Source organism: Cydia pomonella, chromosome 10 (assembly GCF_033807575.1).
Source record: "Cydia pomonella isolate Wapato2018A chromosome 10, ilCydPomo1, whole genome shotgun sequence".
Classification (NCBI taxonomy): Eukaryota; Metazoa; Arthropoda; class Insecta; order Lepidoptera; family Tortricidae; genus Cydia; species Cydia pomonella.
Genome location: NC_084712.1, coordinates 225,340 through 236,612, shown reverse-complemented (window position 1 = coordinate 236,612; position 11,273 = coordinate 225,340). Strand labels below are relative to the sequence as shown.

Here is an 11,273-nt window from a genome sequence, read left to right as displayed (position 1 = left end):
GAAAATTATGATAAATTCAATAATAAAATAAAAATGTTGCTAAATAAATGTATCCCAAAAAAGCGAATTAAATTTAAAGTTAACTCTAAAAGACAATGGCTAACACCAGGAATTAAGAAATCTTGTCTACATAAAAGATTATTGAAGAATATTACTGTTCAAACAAATAACCCAATATTAATTAAATTCTCAGAAACGTATGCAAAAGTATTAAAGAAAACTGTCATAATAGCTAAAAAAATGTATAACTACAAAAGAATAAACACCTCAAATAATAAAATCAAAACCGTGTGGAAAATCATAAATGAACAGGCGAAAAAACCTCAACTACAATTAAAATCTAAAAAAAATATTTCGATTAAAATAGACGGAAAACAAACAGATGCACCATTAACCGTAGCAAACAAGTTCAATGAATATTTTTCTTCAATAGGGCTTAATATGAACAATAATCAAGCACGTGGTCGCCCGGTACTCAGTCCTACTAGCAATACTCTATTTCTTTCACCCGTGACCCACATGGAAATTGAAAAATGTATAAAAAAGTTAAAAAATAAGCATAGCTTTGGTATAGACGAAATTCCACCATCTCTAGTTAAAAAATGTGCTAGCGAATTGACCATACCACTGACATTTTTAATAAACCAATCATTTTCAACTGGAAAGTTTCCCGACACCTTAAAAATAGCCATTGTTAAACCAGTACCAAAAACGGGAGACTTGACCGACCCTGGCCAATACCGGCCCATCGCCTTGTTGCCGACGATCTCAAAAATCTTTGAAATGGTTATGGCTACACGTCTGTCAGCTTTCTGTAATAAATACGAGATATTCGATGACAGTCAATTCGGCTTTAGGAAGAAAAGGTGTACAATATTAACTGTTAACAAATTTATGTATGATGTTATTAATATTATTGATAGTAAGAAGTATGCATTAGGGCTTTTACTTGATATGAGTAAAGCCTATGACCGAGTACAACATAATATACTTCTAAATAAATTGTATGGCATAGGAATCCGTGGAACAGCTCATGACTGGTTCAAGTCATATTTAACAAATAGGATACAATATGTCGAAATAGACTATTTTAACAAAACAACAAACTCTCTTTGTAAAATAATGTCACAAAAAAGACATATAACTTGCTCTATTCCACAGGGCAGTGTTTTAGGCTGTATCCTATTCTTAATTTATATAAACGACCTGGCAAAAATAATAAACACCGAATATACTAAAAGTTTCCTATATGCCGACGATATTTCTATAGTATTCTCTTGTTTAAACAGTAACGATCTAACTCATAAATTAAATAATATTTTTGATACCGTAATACAATGGCTCTGCGACCATAATCTACAACTAAATTTAAAAAAGACAAATTTAATTCAATTCCGACCCCATCAGCGGAGTCCATTAAATGTTAATTTTACTTACCTAGACAACCCAATTCGACCAATAAAGAACTGCAATCTCCTCGGTATAATTATTGACGAAAACATTAATTGGAAAACACATATAGATAAAATTAGTTTAAAAATATCACGCTTTGCTTATGCCCTTAGAAATATTAAAAAAACCTCAGATTTAAAAACAGCTCTTAGTGCTTATCACGCATTTACACAGACATGGCTTCAATACGGGATCGTTTTGTGGGGAAACAGCACAAATAGTGTAGATTTGTTCATACTGCAAAAAAGGTGTATTAGAATATTAAGTAACATAAAAAATCAAGAAAGCTGCAGACCTTACTTTAAAAAATTAAATATTTTAACTTTGCCATCCCTTTACATCTTAGAAACATGCAAATTTGTACGAAAACATCCCGACCTATACATAAAAGCTAAAGACCGTCATACTAGTAACTTGAACCTAAGATATCAAAACAAGATTGCCCTTCCTGCCAGTAATTTACAAATGAGTAACAAAAGTCCCTATAACATGTCTGTAAGAATTTTCAACAGTCTTCCTAAAGAAATAGCGATAGAATCAAAATATGATAAATTTGTAAATAGCTTGAAAACTTATTTAATAAATAATTGTTTCTATTCTTTACAAGAATATTTAGATGATAACAAATACCATAAATAGGCATAGGTATACTATAAACTACTTTTTTTGTGTATTCTGTAGTTTGTAGGTATGTTATAATTGTTTCATGTGTTAGTGTTAGATAAAATTGCAATACCCTTACAGGGTGTCATATTGTGAAACATTATATTATTCATTAAGAACATCTGTATGAACACCAATGTGAAAGCAATAAACTTTATTATTATTATTATTATTAAATAATACGTATGCCCCTTTGTTTGATTTTTTAAGATTTTTCAAATATTATAAGTGTTTTTGATAATTGTATGGAATTTGTATTTTGTTCCACATCATTTGGCCTGTAACATCAATTAAATGATGGTTTGAACAGCGCCCATAACATTAAGGCACTTACGTAAATGACTAGTAAGCCCAATTCGAGAGCGGCAGCCGCGACCGCATGGCGGGCAGGAGAATGTCATGCCCGGTGACGAAGGTGGGAAAACAGCGCGCTGGTGTCTCAGTTCTCGCCTAGTGTGAAGGAGTTTAAGCCATGCTTCATCGTGTGCAACTACTCCATCTCCCAGGGTCTTCCTCCAGTACTCGCGGTCTTCAGCCTCCCTTTCCCAGTTGGTGGGATCGATCCGGAAGGACAACATATCTCGCTTTGCGCTATCCTTTAAACGAAGCATTGGTCGCCCAACCGGTCGTTTCGCGTGCGCTACTTCGCTTAGGATAGTCTTATGGCTCCTCTACATGATGGCCCAGCGTAGGCCAGTCCTAGGGACGCATTTATGCGTTAGAGGGAGCAAGTGATATTGCTATCTCATTTCACCGCATAGCTGCGTCCCTTGGACTGGCCTACGCTGGGCCATCGTGTAGAGGAGCCCTTACGTGGCAAACGAGAGGGCTCCATCCTGTGCACGTGCCCCAACCACCGTAAGCGTCTCTGTTTCAAGACTGCTGTGATACTGGGTAAACGTGCGATGCTAAGTACCTTCTCATTTTGCTCCTATCTTATACCTAATAATAATAAATCGAAAAGAGGAAAACAAAGGGGCATAGCTATATATGGTTAATATACATGAAATTGTTTAAAAATATTATTCATAATGTCAATATTGAGGGAGGAAAATGGGGGAAGTGGTCGTCCACTATCCTCTAAAATATTTTGAATGTTTCAACCATAAACCTAGGTAGCAATTTAGCAACTTCTGCTAACAATCTCTGCACTACAATGTAGAATTTAAAATTGGGGGTAAAGTGTCTTTCTGATCGGTCACAAAAGGAGCATTATTTATGAACTATAGAAATAAAAAATATTTCTTTTTTAATTTTTTATTTACTACCTTGAAAGTACAGGCCTTGCTTAAATAAACATAACAAACTATTATTTTATACCAATTATTGGGTTTTGGTTCAGATAAAAAGCAGTCAAACACATCTAACCCAGTAAATAAATAATATAAAATCCAATCATAAATAATAACAAATGTGTTGTTTTCAACAGTAAATATTAGTATGGACTACACAATGTACTAAATCATAATCATAATCATTCTTTATTGCAACCATGGTACAGTATAGATGTTATACATGATATACAATGTCTCACATGGACCCTGCAAGGGCACAGCATATAATATCTTATTATTCATAATCATAACTCATAACATATTATATTATTATTAACAATGAAGCAATTCTTATATTACACATGAGATCACTAATAAATGTCAAAATAAATTATCAAAGAATGAGTCATCAAAGAAAAAAAATAAACAGAAAACTCATCTAAGATAAGTAAATTTTCTCGCACTTATTTAATGGATAAGACCTGTAGGGCTAAGATGGTCGACTCTTTATCATTTGTCACCATGTCTGTCACATTCTAACAAATATGTAAGCGCGAAAGTGACAGGCATAGTGACAAGTGATAAAAATGGAGCCATGATGCCACCGCTGATAAGACTAATGATTGTAGTTTAACTTTCTCTGTAGGGCTAAGGTCAACTCTTTATCATTTGTCACCACGCCTGTCACATTCTAACAAGTATGTATGTAAGTGCGAAAGTGATGGGCATAGTGACAAGTGATAAAAATAGAACCATAGTGGCACCGCTGATTTGTTCTTATTTTACTACAGGTTTTTATACTAAGTCAGTGGCAAACAAGCATACGGCCCGCCTGATGATAAGCAGTCTCCGTAGCCTATGTACGCCTGAAACTCCAGAGGAGTAGGAGAAGGAGGTAACTACAGAAACAAATTTGAAATGTTTAATTATCAGTATTAACATACTAGAAACTTAATTATGAAGTAGCTGTATTGTTAGAATGTTTTTTGAAGAACTATTAATTTCATACCTTTTTGTTTTAAAATGTTTTTTCAGTTCTGGAGCCGTTTACTGAAACGGCTTTCAAAGGAAAAAATAACTCACTGTATATTTATGTGTTATATATTTTTGTGAATATTGAACATTAAAATATTTTACTGGTAACAACTGAGAATAATCATTCCCACTAGGACCCACCAAAGTAAGTTAATGGTACTACAGATCATTATTAGAAGAAAGATGAGAAAACCCATTCTTTAGCTAGTCTATCTATAACTTAGAATATTGACCCGTTTGGGCCGCTCATCTGATTTGGAGTTTATTCAGTAAAATATTATTTTGCCTAATATTTAAACATTATAACTTACTATATTGATCACTTTCGTATATACTATAAGGGTATTGAGTTATTATGAAACAATTTGTAACTCATAAGCAGACAAGTTAGTGTACAATATTATGTATGTACCTACAACTAATCAGATAGTGGAAAGAAGCAATTTTGTGTCATACAAGGCAACATTGTTTTTAGTTTGTTACTAACTGATGGGTAAGTGCCTATATTTAAATGGGTCATCACAAGACAGTGTACGGATTTTCTGAATTAAAATAATTTTAGATAGTCTTACATATAGCAAACCTGTAATTGAGGTAACACAAACAAAAGAGGCACTATCACTTTATCTTAAATCACCACAAATAAAATTATTATCTTGACAGTCCACGTGTACCTAAATGAGTAACTAGCTGGAACCAGGCGGCGCGAACAACCACGACGTCAACACTTCCAAAAGTTTGTCGTGACACTCTTGCGACCCCAGGCTGCCTTCCTCTAGGATTCTAAGTCTGCTAGTCCATTGATACTTAGCACGAACGAATCATCTTTTAGCTTGAACAGGGGATGAATCTGCTTCGGAGAACCTTTGTTTCGTGAGGGCACGATATATAGATTTATGTTTTCCATTTACCTAGTTAATGACGATTTCGCCAGGAACTGTTCTCATAGGGGATAAAGTTGTCCCGTAGTTGCTTTTAGTAAAGTGATCGCTGGTTTTTATTAACAAATAGCCACAATGGATGGAGTGCCGGGTGTTGACTGTTGACTAAAGAATGGTTTCAAGACTAATTCTTCATTAGCTGCACACTTCCACGTTAGTTTACTGCAGTATAAGCTAACAGTTTAAATATTATCATCGAGCAAAATAACAAAAAGAAACATTCTTGACCCGACTTCGCCATTTTTAAGACATGTTTTCATAATTTGACGTATCAAATTATCTGTCAAAATTGACAAGTATGCTCCACGACCAATCACGTTTATGAGCTTTCGAGAAGTCACTTAGATCTTGCTTAGATCTCTAAACCATCTCTTATTGATGTCTTATTGAAATAAGACCGGAATCAAAGTTAACGTCAATTTTGACATATCGTTTAGTTATCGATCTTTTCAATCTCTTTCCAAGAACTAACGCATCTCTAAATCATTGTTCGAATCGGGCCCATGCTGTCATAATATTTTTTGTTGATCATACTATTTAGTTTATAAATATATTACTAAATAGTTTGTATAGTCGTAAATAAAAAAAATATAAGTACAGTCATATGTATGCCCACGTTTTGGCGTGTTCAACCTTTAGATTCGTCATGTCCGTCTGTCTGTTCGATTATGTCACAGCCACTTTTTTCCGAAACTAAGAGCTATACTGTTCAAACTTGGTAAGTAGATGTATTCTATGAACCGCATTAAGATTTTTACACAAAAATAGAAAAAAACAATAAATTTTGGGTGTTCCCATACTTGAACTGAAACTCAAAAAATCGTTTTTCATCAAACCCATACGTGTGGGGTATCTATCGATAGGTCTTTAAAAATGATATTGAGGTTTCTAATATCATTTTTTTCTAAACTGGATAATTCGCGCGAGCGACACTTCCAAAGTGGTAAAATGTGTGGGGGACACACACACACCTTAACTTCTAAAATAACAGAATGAAAAATCTAAAAAAAAATTATGATATACATTGCCATGCAAACTTCCACCGAAAATTGGTTTGAACGAGATCTAGTAAGTAGTTTTTTTTAATACGTCATAAATGGTACGGAACCCTTCATGGGCGAGTCCGACTCGCACTTGGCCGCTTTTTTAAAATCGGTAAAATCTATGGGTAAGGAATACGTGACACATAACATTTTTTATTGCATGGTTTCGTGGTAGCGTCAGCAGGTAGGTACATTCGCAGTCGAATTCATAACACTGAATATAAAGGATGTCCGCTAACTGGCGCGGGTGCACGAAGTGAGGGCACGCACGCCGGTGCCAGCCAGTGTAGGTAAAATCCATCGCATGCCTCCGTCCACGCCCGCGCCAATTAGCGATGCTGATACTATTTTTCGTTAACCCGCTCTCCCGCTCCGTGTAACCGCGTCAGCCAGCGGACGCCCTAAGAATGTTGCGCTTACAAAATTACGACGCCATTCTAATTTGCGGTGATTCTCTGAATATCGGGAATCGGGAATTGGTTAAAATTCGGGGAATCGGTGATCAGCGAGCGCCGAGGATGCGATCCAATTGGAGCGAAGGTTGCAATAATGGCTAATTTTCTCTTCGATCCGTGCGCAGGGCTGAGAAAAAACAGTAGCATAGGAAGTGCTACGTGCGTTTTAAAATACGAAATGGGAATAACTTACATGCATAGTTAGTCCGAAACAAACTGCAACTGCACTTGGACTATGCGTATTTCGGTATGTATTCGAACCTAGTTATTACCTAGTTTAGGGCTCAGGACACTATTCCTAGGCTTTCTAACAATAGAATGCTCCTAAAAATGTAATACTTTTCTACTGTGTAATAAGCTGCAATTTTGATACCTAAATAAATCATTTTTCATTTTCATTTTCATATATAAGAGTTCAGTATGGGCCATAATACCAGTGTATAAACAATAAATATTACATATAATTTATAATGACAATAAACACAAAAAAAATACAAAACTTAAGACTAACTTAAGTCTAGTCAAAAAGACACTACTCTGCCCTATTGCCTTTGAAGTTCACAATATCATCAGTCGATAATTTATAGTATTAGTATAAAGATGATAAAACGACTGTTTTCAAATTATGAAGTCATCATCGGCTACCGCGGGCCCGAGTAAAATAAAACATTTCGGTTCTTCGGTGCCGAGTGCCGACATACTCTCTTATCTTTAATGAAACTTGCCCTACTGTCTCCCATACTTTACTGTGACAGCTCGGGTTTACAGTTTGATTGAAATCGAGTTATGCAACGGGCTGTGTGTACCTATAGACTCGATCCTTTGGGGGTTGGCTGCTCACACACTGAGCACAAGCTAAAAGCTTCTTTATGACAAGCTTTTATTTAACATGCAATATTTGAATGAATGAATGAATGAATTAAAGTTTATTCACAAGAACATATGGTACATTAGATATCATTAACATTGTTGACCCTTGATATGCTCGGCCCTAGGGCATGTGAAAATTATTTGTATTGACACAGTTTATGCATGTCAAAGTAAAATACGTTACATAAATGTCGTGTTTCCTAAAATATTATCAAATACAAACATTAAATTATTAAATACAGACGTCAAGTTTTAAGTCTCAGTTAGTCATTCAAATTCCGCACATAAATTCATCAAACTGTTAGCTAATAACTAGTTAATCCAATTTACTTTTTTATGTCAAAATGAAGTAATAATTAGAATCTATAATGTCAAAGGTTTGAAAAAAAAAAATCCATAATGTCAAAATGAACCAGTAATTAGAATCTATAATGTCAAAGGTTTACATGTCAAAATAAAATAATAATTAGAATCTATGATGTCAAAAGTTTACATGTCAAAATGAAATAATAATCAGAATTATAATGTCAAAAGTTTACATGCCAAAATGAAATATGTTATAATTAGAATTTATAATGTCAAAAGTTTACATGCCAAAATGAAATATGTTATAATTAGAATTTATAATGTCAAAAGTTTACATGTCAAAATGAAGTTATAGCTAGAAATTATAATTAAAATATTCATCAATGGTATAAAAACTTGGCATTACACAATATATTTTTCAATTTAAATTTGAATTCATCATTTGGTAGCGACTTTATATTTGCAGGAATTTTATTAAATATTTGTATACACATGTGATACGCGCTTTTTCTTCTTATTTTAAGCTTATAGGGCGGTAGTGCCATTTGGTACTGTCGAAGAGGTCTATTATTTATATTATTAAATGGCGGGAAGAGTTCTAGATTCTGCTTCACAAAGACAGCTGCTTCGTAAATATATAGACTTGTCAGTGTCAATAAGTTAAGCTTTGCAAAATCAAGTCGGCACGAGTCTCTGCGACCTTTACCACAAATAGTTTTAATGCACTTTCTTTGAGCTACAGATGCACGTTCTATTTCAACTGAGTTTCCCCATAAAATGATCCCATATCTAAATCATTTGTTTGTAATAATGCTTGTTCGGGTCAAATATTCATGTCTGCCTTAACAATGAATTTTTAACATATTGGTAGACTGTAGACACAGTATGTTAAAAAGAGACGGTGATTACATACTGGTAAATTTACAAGATGGCCTTTCAAAAGTGCGACGATAATGTGAATGATGTAAATTCAGAAATAATATGTGATATGTAAGAAGATATAACCACCCACCATGTCTCCTGAATACAGCTTTCCGTATTTTCCAGCGCACCTACCTTACATTTTGGAACAAGTGGCCGTTAGCGGCCGCTATAAAGCTCACTTGTTTTCATTTGTAGTCTGCCTCTTCGTTTTCATGGAATGCTCATAATGGGCATACGTAAACATAAGCGTGATGGTTTTCTTTTCGTACACTCCAATAATCTTTAAGCGTAAGCATCATTGCATAAACTTTATGTTATTGCAGCAAGGCTAATGAAATGTCAGTAGGTATTGGTACTCACCGTGTCACGTTGTCACGCTGAAATTGACCGAACCCGTCCGTAAATAACGGCGTATTTCATTACTGCGTGAAAAATCGCGGCGCGAGATTGCCGGCTGTTTTCCATTTGCATCTGGAATGAGCCGTGTTTTTGTTTGCTTGCGAACAGACACGCTTGTTAATCTGCAGAGCTGCACATGGTAGTTACGGGCATATTTTCATGGAGATTAGATAAATATTATAGGACACTGTTACGCGAATTGAGTAAGTCCCACAGTAAGCTCAATAACGCTTGTGTTGAGAGTACTTAGACAACGATATATATAATATGTAAATATTTATAAATACTTACTTAAATACATAAAAAACACCCGTGACTCAGGAACAAATATCCATGCTCATCACCCGAATAAATGCCCTTACCAGGATTTGAACCCGGGACCATCGGCTTCATAGGCAGGGTCACTACCCACTAGGCCAGACCGGTCGTCGAAAGACGAAAGATACATTATGATAATTGCTAATTAACAAACGCCAGTCAAAAACAAAGTATCGGGATGACAGATATGGATGTAAAGTCACGTAATTTTTCCATACGTTATTAGAGTTTTGATTAGCATTTTCTGTAAATAGTTACAGTAGCCGCGCTTTATTGAAATGGAAAAGAATTCTGCCTAATAATTATAAGCATCGTGCATATAGAGCGCGGCAGCTTCACTCTGACCCGCCAGTGGCTCGCTGCGGCCGCGCTATTAATGAAGTGTAATGTTGTTAGGTTCACAAGAACGCTTCAATTACGTCACACCTGTGCTGTCACGCGTGCAAATGCAACGTAACGAACGGGAATATAACAAAAATCTCGGTCATAGTGGGTCTGCTCCGCCCAGTCCCGCCCGAGGCTCGCGCTATTAACGAAGTGTACTGTCGTTTGGTTTACAACGCTTCAATTACGTCATACCTGTGCTGTCACACACATAAGCGCAAACGAATTAAATTGCATTCACAACAATTTTGAACGACTAGTCTGGCCTAGTGTAGTGGGCAGTGAAGCCGATGGCCCTGGGTACTATTTCCGGTACTGAGGACATTTATTTGAGTGATGAGCACAGATATTTGTTCCTGAGTCGTGGGTTCTTTCTATATATTTCACTATTTATATATTATACATATCTGTCTGAGTTCCCACAACACAAGCCTTCTTGGTCAATTTGTATAAGAATGTCTTATATTTACTTATTTATTTATTATTCATTAATTCATACCTAAGTATTCCATTTGGGGATTCGTACAGGATGACACAATGCTTCAAAATTACCTGCCAACCTGAGTTTTTTTTTCTAAATAGAAATATATCTCCCTGAAGGAGTTTGTTTCAGGAATCAATAATGTCTGAACCGGAAGAAATTTGGTATAATCTACATCTTTGATTTAGTTAAAAATGATAGCAAACGTGACTTGGAACCTAAAATTAAACAGATCAGACGTCGCCGAAGCTGAAATACTCCTTCATCCCCCACTTGTATCAAAAATCTGGTTGGCTCTAGTTAATTCCTTTGGTTGAAACAAAAGCGGTATTTGACTTTTTAATGTCGTGTACAAACGCAAATACTATAACTACACGTGTACACCACAAGTCTGCAAATCTAAATCCGCATTTGTGCCCTCAGCGCTCCTCGTTTTGCCCGGACCCGTATCGCAGTACCCCTCTCGTTTTATTTTCCTGCATTTTGTTCGTTGTCGAACTGTTTGGTTGCAACTCGGACCGCGAAATACTCGTGCCAACTGTTTTGTCTGATTGGATGTGGGAATGGGACAACAGAGGGCCTACCGCGAACCACGTTCGACGTGTTGCCTCTCTGTCGCACTTGTAAATACTTACGTAAGTGTGTCTTTTTATAGTTAAAACTACCTTGAATAGAATTTATATACTTAAACTTAATTTTATAAACGTACAGTTGTTATGTTGCCTTAG

At 35.5% G+C, this 11,273-nt stretch overlaps 1 long non-coding RNA gene across 1 annotated transcript; it reads right to left on the bottom strand.

Annotated features, from left to right (window-relative positions):
* Positions 1–3,580: 3,580 nt before the first annotated feature.
* On the bottom strand, positions 3,581–5,585 carry LOC133521782 (uncharacterized). The gene is made up of 2 exons (XR_009799929.1): positions 4,007–5,585; positions 3,581–3,871 (listed from the first exon to the last, which is right to left on the bottom strand). It is a non-coding gene; the product is annotated as an uncharacterized LOC133521782 (long non-coding RNA).
* Between the last annotated feature and the right edge of the window lie 5,688 nt (positions 5,586–11,273).